Raw genomic sequence first — 7,357 nt, 5'->3', positions numbered from 1 at the left:
CCGGAAACCCAAGGGGAAAAGAGGCTAGGTGGCAAATGGTAAAACCAATGTTGGGCATTGCTGGAAAAGCTTTAATCAAGGCGAACTATCAAGGGGTTCCCATTATAGTCCAACCGCCTAAGGGACGCAACAATCCGGGAACATAACACCGATATGACGGAAACTAGGGCGGCAAGAGTGGAACAAAGCACTAGGCAAGAAGCCGAGCCTTCCACCCTTTACCAAGTATATAGATGCATTAAGATAACATAGCAATATAATGATATCCCAACAAGTAAATAAATGTTCCAACAAGGAACGGCTCCAATCTTCACCTGCAACTAATAACGCTATAAGAAGGGGCTGAGCAAAGTGGTAACATAGCCAATCAACGGTTTGCTAGGACAAAGGTGGGTTAGAGGCTCAATCATGGCAATTTGGGAGGCTGACAAGCAAGTGGTAGGCATCGTAGCATTGGCAAAGCAAAAGAGCGAGCAAACTAGCATAGCAAAGATAGTAGTGATTTCGAGGGTATGATCATCTTGCCTGCACAGTTGTCAGAGTTAACTGGATCCTCAAAAGCAAACTCAACGGGCTCCTCGTTAGCGAACTCGTCTCCCGGCTCTACCCAACAACACAAACAAGCAACAAGGATACAATCAACCACATGCAAGGGCAACCAACAATATGCAAAGATGGTATGCTATGCGGGATGCGATGCGGGATGCAAGATGCAAGACGTGACAGGAAATGCATGAACCTGGCCTCAACTTGGAAAACCAAGTGTGCCACTGGATAGAGGAGAAGAAATCCCCTGAAAACGATATAAAGATCATAGGAATCGGAGCTACGGTTTGGAAATGGCGAGCGTTTTACGAAACGAACCGATCTGCGATTTACAGCAAGTAGGCTCCTAAATGCAACGAAATGAACATGCTACAACCACCAAACATGAAAACAAATTGCATGGCAGGGATGTGCACAAGATGCTTAACAAATCACTAGCACTGAGCCATATGCAAATTCATCCATTAAGGGGTTCAAACAAGCATGGCAAAACTGAATAAGCAAAACAGATTTCGGACTTCGCGAAATTAACGCTAGTCTGGAATTTCAGACCACGATGCTCTCTTCGGAGCAGAAAACAACATGAAACATAACCTGAACATGACAAGTAAGAGCATGCCATGGAGCTACTCAACAAGCTTAACAAAGCACCCAAAGTGACCTGGGGCCAAAAGGGTTCACAAAATACTCTAACGAGCACACGAACATAGATGAAACACAATCAGTTTTCAGACTTAGTGAAAACTGAGACATGCTGGAATTATAACTCACGGAGGCATGTAAACGAGCTCGATGCACTCACTACGGTGCAAGTCATGGCAAGGCAAGCATATATCCATAAAGAAGGCACAAAATGCTAGCTAGACATGGCAAGAACAATGGCATAGCATACATGGATCACTAGCAATAGCACCGGCAAAATTGCAAAAGATTTCACGATCTGCCCAAATTAACAACGATGCAAAAGTTGAGCTCGATTGACTCAACCTAGAGGGCTCCAACATAACAAGTAAAGAAATGGATGGATAAGGCACAACAATCATAACAAATCACTCTAACTGATCATCCTCAAAAGAGGCACGGATCGCTAGGAAACAAGCTGGACATATAGCATCATGAACTAAAACATCCCAGACTTAGTGAAAATCACTAAGTCCCTGAAATCAGCAATCGCAGGTATCCCTCTTTGCAAGCTTGCACAAGACACCACACACATCCTAAAAATGCATGGGTGGCACCTCTGGAAAGAAGACTAAATGCTTAACAATTCATCTCAAAGGGGCACAGGCATATCATGCACACAATAATCATGGCAAAAATGACAAAAGTCAATGATGAGCTAACGGATCTGCAATTTAACTCATGATGCCTCCTTCTAACAGCATTTTGGGCATAAAGATGAACTCAAATGCAAATGATGCAATGGAATGAAATGATGTACTCGTCGAGATGAAGATTTTGATATATCATATGTCCAAAACAGAGCTACGGATGCCGAGATATGAGCAGTCAAACTTAGCACGAAAATTAGGGTTTCGGGGATGAAAAGTCAACCGGATCTAGATCTGGCCCGGGAGCACTGTTCACGCTGGGGCACGGGGATCGAGGATGGCCGGCCGGAGAGCTCGCCGGAGTCGTCGTCGAGGAGGGAGAGCGGCGGGGGTGGCTCCGGCCACCGGAGCTGGCAGGGACGACGGCGCGACGAGGAGAAGCTCCCGGGCGGTGGCGCGCGAGGACCCGGGCCGCGGGGGCCGGCGCTGGGCCTGCGGGCCCGCGTCGGTGGCGGTGGCGAACTGATCCCGCGGGGGACACGTGGCGGCGGCGGGTTGGATGGCGGCGGCGGGCGGACGCGTCCGGCTCCATCCGGACGTGTCCGGTGGCGGCCGAGACGATTTGATCTAGGGTTAGGGGGGAGGGACTCCGCGAATTTGGAATGGGGGGTGTATATATAGGCATAAGTGGAGCTAGGAGAGTCCAAATGAGGTGTGGTTTTCGCCCACGCGATCATGATCGAACGACTGAGACGATGGAGCAGAGTTTGGTGGGTTTTTGGGCCAAATTGGAGGGGTGTTGGGCAGCAACACACACGAGGCCTTTTCGGTCCCTCGGTTAACCGTTGGAGTATCAAGCGAAGCCCAAATGACCCGAAACTTGACAGGCGGTCTACCGGTAGTAAACCAAGGCCGCATGGCAAGTCTCGTTCCAATCCGGAAATGTTTAATCCCCACACACGAAAGAAAGCTAGAAATGGCCACCGGAGGAGAACGAAGCGCCGGAATGCAAAACGGACAACGGGGAGAATGCTTGAATGCATGAGATGAACATGTATGCAAATGCAATGCACGTGATGACATGATATGAGATGCACGAAAACAAAAACAACACACGGAGGCAAAGACCCGAACCCGAGGAATAAATATAACTTAATGCCGGAAATGGCAAGAGTTGGAGTACAAATTGGGAAAGTAATATCTGGGGCGTTACAGTCGCAGGGGCCAAGGTATGGGACTCCTTCTTTCCCTTCTTCTTCCGGCTTGGTACCATGGCGGCAGGGGTGAGGGAGTCATGGATTAAGGGGTCCTCGATCGTCCGACCTGTGTGACATGGGCCGGACTAATGGGTTATGAAGATACAAGACAGAAGACTCTCTCCCGTGTCCGGATGGGACTTCCTTGGCATGGATGGCAAGCCTGGCGTTTGTATATGAAGATTCCTTTCTCTGTAATCGACTTTGTACAACCCTAGTCCTCTCCGGTGTCTATATAAACCGGAGGGTTTAGTCCGTAGAGGCAATCACAATCATACAGGCTATACTTCTAGTGTTTTAGCCATTACGATCTCGTGGTAGATCAACTCTTCTAATCCTCATACTCATCCATATCAATCAAGAAGAATGTAGGGTATTACCTCCATCAAGAGGGACCGAACCTGGGCAAAACATCGTGTCCCCTACCTCATGTTACCATCAACCTTAGACGCAATGTTTGGGACCCCCTATCCGAGATCCGCCGGTTTTGACACCGACATTGGTGCTTTCATTGAGAGTTCTGCTGCGTCGTCACCAGAAGGTTCGATGGATCCCTCAATCATCTACAACAAAGCTTCCCTAGGGGAGGCTTTCCTCCCTGGCCAGATCTTTGTGTTCGGTGGCTTCGCACTGCGGGCCAACTCACTTGCCATCTAGAGCAGATTGACTGCTACGCCTAGGTCACTAGATTAGTTTTGGAAATCTGGACTATGTCGCTGATATCCAAGAAGACTTGGTCTTCCAAGGATTCGCACCCTCAATCTCTGCTATGGCCTTAGATCCTGAGCATATGGCCAGGCCCGAAGACAGGCTCCCTAAGGCCGACGGACTATCTGCGGCCACTAAGCCCATTGTGGGAGAGCCCGGGGAAGTAGTGTCACTGGCAGCCATCAGGGAGCTGGACCCTTCTCCGGACACGGGCTCCAAATCCTCGGAGGCAACATCTTGTGAGTTCGGCCAAGGGGTTTCCCTCTCGTCGTACTTCACGGGCTCTCTTTTCTCGGGACAAACCTCGCCTTTAAGCGAGGTTCTGGACTTAATGCGATCGCTTGTCATTACAGAGGAGCAACGTCCGAACTATGCCCAGCTCAGACTAGGGGCTCAGAGCAGGGAATTTTGCATCCCACCCACCACCCACTTTATAGCCATGATCGAGGACTTAACCGACATGCTCAATTATGACTCCAAAAACATCGATGGTATGGACAACGATGCCGGAGAAGAGGAGGCCCAAAACCCGCTGTTTACCGGACGCTGGACGGCCACCATTTCATATGACGTGTACATGGTGGATACACCCTAAGAAGCTAACGGCGATGAAAAAGAACCAGTCGAGGATAAACCTCCTAACATACAACCAAAGCACCGACGACAGCGGCGCCGCTCTAGGTCACGTCGCGGAAAAGACAGCAATACAGGCACAGGAGAAAACAATACTCTAGACGATGCCGAGGACAATGAAGACCCCGTTGAGCCAACCTCCGAACAGGATGAACGGGGAGATGGGCGAGCCTGCCCCAATGAACAAGCCATAAACAAAGACTCAGAGGACAGTAACTATATATCTTCCGCTCTCCGACGATGAGGTGAGCCTCAGAAACGAGGATTTTATCGTGCCTGAGGCACCTCTCGAACAGGAGCACTTTAAGCGCCGGCTAATAGCCACTTCAAGGAGCCTGAAAAAGAAGCAGCGGCAGCTTCAAGCTGATCAAGATCTGCTAAACGATTGATGGACGAATGTCCTGGCAGCCGAGGAATACGGCCTCGAGGCCCAAACAAAAGTTACCCGAAGCGCAAATTGCTACCTCAATTCAATGACGAGGCAGTTGAGCCCGTACCATCAGCGCGTAATGCGACTGATCGACCACCACGTGGCTGGGACAAAGCTGCAACTCAAGCCGAACACTGGCCCGTCCCACCTCGCCATAAAGGTACAGATAAAACAGCTCGGGAATATACATATGACCTGCGGCAGGACCTGGACACTAGAGTAGGACAGACCAGATCGATCTACGGATCACGGGGGCGCGCCCCGACACGTGACGGTGGCCATCTAGCCGAACGTGACAAGCATAATCACACTTGGGCCGAAAGCCGCAAATGAACTCCATCCGAGCTACGTCGCGACATGGCCCGATATAGAGGCACCACACACCCCCTTTGCTTCACTGATGAAGTAATGGAGCACGAATTCCCAGAATGGTTTAAACCCATGGACATCAAATCATATGATGGGACAACAGACCCCGCGGTATGGATCGAAGATTTCCTTCTCCATATTCATATGGCCTGCGATGATGATCTTCATGCCATAAAATACCCCCCACTAAAACTCAAGGGGCCAGCTCGACACTTGTCGTGGAATTGTCACATCAGATGTCCTAGTGTGAGGACTTAGTCGTGGAGCCATCGCGATGAAGTTAGCTTAAAGGGGTTAATCGGGACAAAGGACATGAGGAGTTTATATTGGTTCAGCCCCTTACGGTGAAGGTAAAAGCCTAATCCAGTTAGAGGTGGTATTGCTAGGGTTTCGATGAGCATGGAGCGAATACGCTTGACCCAGCTCTCGATCTGTTGTTTCTTGTCCTAAGCAGCCGCTGGGTCGTCCCCTTATATACACAGGTTGACGCCCTGCAGCCTACAGAGTCCCGGCCGGCTTATACAACGTATCCGGCTCGGTGACTTTTCCTACATGCCTTACAATACAAATCTATAGACAAGGTGGTTTATATCCGTGGGCCTTAAGCCGCCTTCAGGTTTGGGCCCTCTACTAAGCCTATCTATGAACCGCCATTGTTACTCTGCTCTTGGGCTTCATTGAGATGAACCGGCATAGGGATGACCCGGCCCCTCCTGGGCAGGTCATACCTGATAGTCACATCCCCAACATTAGGCCCAGGGTGATTTGAACTTGTTCTTGTCAATCTTCAATACTTAGAAAAATCCTTCCTCCTCTTACTATGAAATATGGTCACCTGCCATGACATCGTCTCAAAAATTTGTAATAACCCGCCATGACGTCACCTGTGAGTAATGCTACACAGAGTCCAAATCTTAATAAATCTCTTTCTTTACCGACCCTCCGAAAATCGAGGCGCCCCTGCCGACACATATCCATTTTCTTGTTCCTCGATTCCCGCGCCCGCCATTTGTTCTTCCAAGCCTATAAATAGGGCCACGGAGTCACCTTTCAGTTTTCTCCTTCTCCTTCTTACTTTCTTCCGCCTCGCGGCGCACCAACCTACACGAAGCCCGCCACCGTCGACCTTCGTCTCCGACCTCAACTCCGGCTGCCGCATCACCCTAAACGGACCAGAAAACCGCGGTGCCACTCCGTTGTCCTATCAACATCAGTAAGCCCTCTTTCTTTCATCATAGATCTGTCATTAGGTTTCATCGGTGTTCCTCGCCGCCCTTCCTTCTCAATGCTTAGATCCATGGATTAGATCCAAAAAAACATATAAATCTTGCGCGGTAGTAGTTTTAGTACCTGTTTTTTATACTAGAATATATCCTCATCGCGACAGATCTCCTCTAGGGCACCTCTGTTTTTCTACTGTCGCGTTTATAGGTTTCGAATATATCCCATTTTCTGAACAGCGGTAGTCTGAATTTACAACTTCAACCTATGGAGCCTGTTTTCCCAACACTTAGCAAATTTTACTCTTGGTAGCTCTTTAATATCTTAGTCATGGCGGCTTATTCTGCCGGCTTATCATTACTTCATATATCATTAGCCCTCACATAAGCAACCTTTCTGAACATGCACTGCAATTGTTAACTTGTAATCCCGCCAACTAACTTGAGACAGCAAATTATGTCCTTTCTTTAGGTTGTCCTTTCACCATGCCGCCAAAGACAATTACGACATGTAACTGGGTTCCCCCCATCGTCACTGAGAGCACTTTGAAGGATTTTGTCACTATTGGATATTTTCTAGAGAAAAGTGTCAGGCTTTACCGTGCTCCTGACCTGGGTGAATTGAGACCTCAGCCAAAGGATGGTGAAGTTATTGTCTTTACGGATCATATGAACCGGGGCTTCTCACCACCCGGCTCTAAGTTCTTTAGGGATGTCCTGCACTTCTTCAAGCTCCACCTGCAAGACATTGGACCCAACTCCATATCAAACATCCGTAACTTTCAAGTTTTCTGTGAGGTATATCTTCAAGAAGAGCCTAGCGTTCAGCTTTTCAGGGAATACCTACCTGAACCGGCAAAATGAGTTCACCAACGGGCCCAGCTTGGAACTTGGTGGAATTTCAATCCAGCATAGAAGGGATGC

This window comes from Triticum dicoccoides, chromosome 2A (genome assembly GCF_002162155.2).
Source record: "Triticum dicoccoides isolate Atlit2015 ecotype Zavitan chromosome 2A, WEW_v2.0, whole genome shotgun sequence".
In the NCBI taxonomy this organism is placed as follows: Eukaryota; Viridiplantae; Streptophyta; class Magnoliopsida; order Poales; family Poaceae; genus Triticum; species Triticum dicoccoides.
This window is presented reverse-complemented; position numbering follows the sequence as displayed.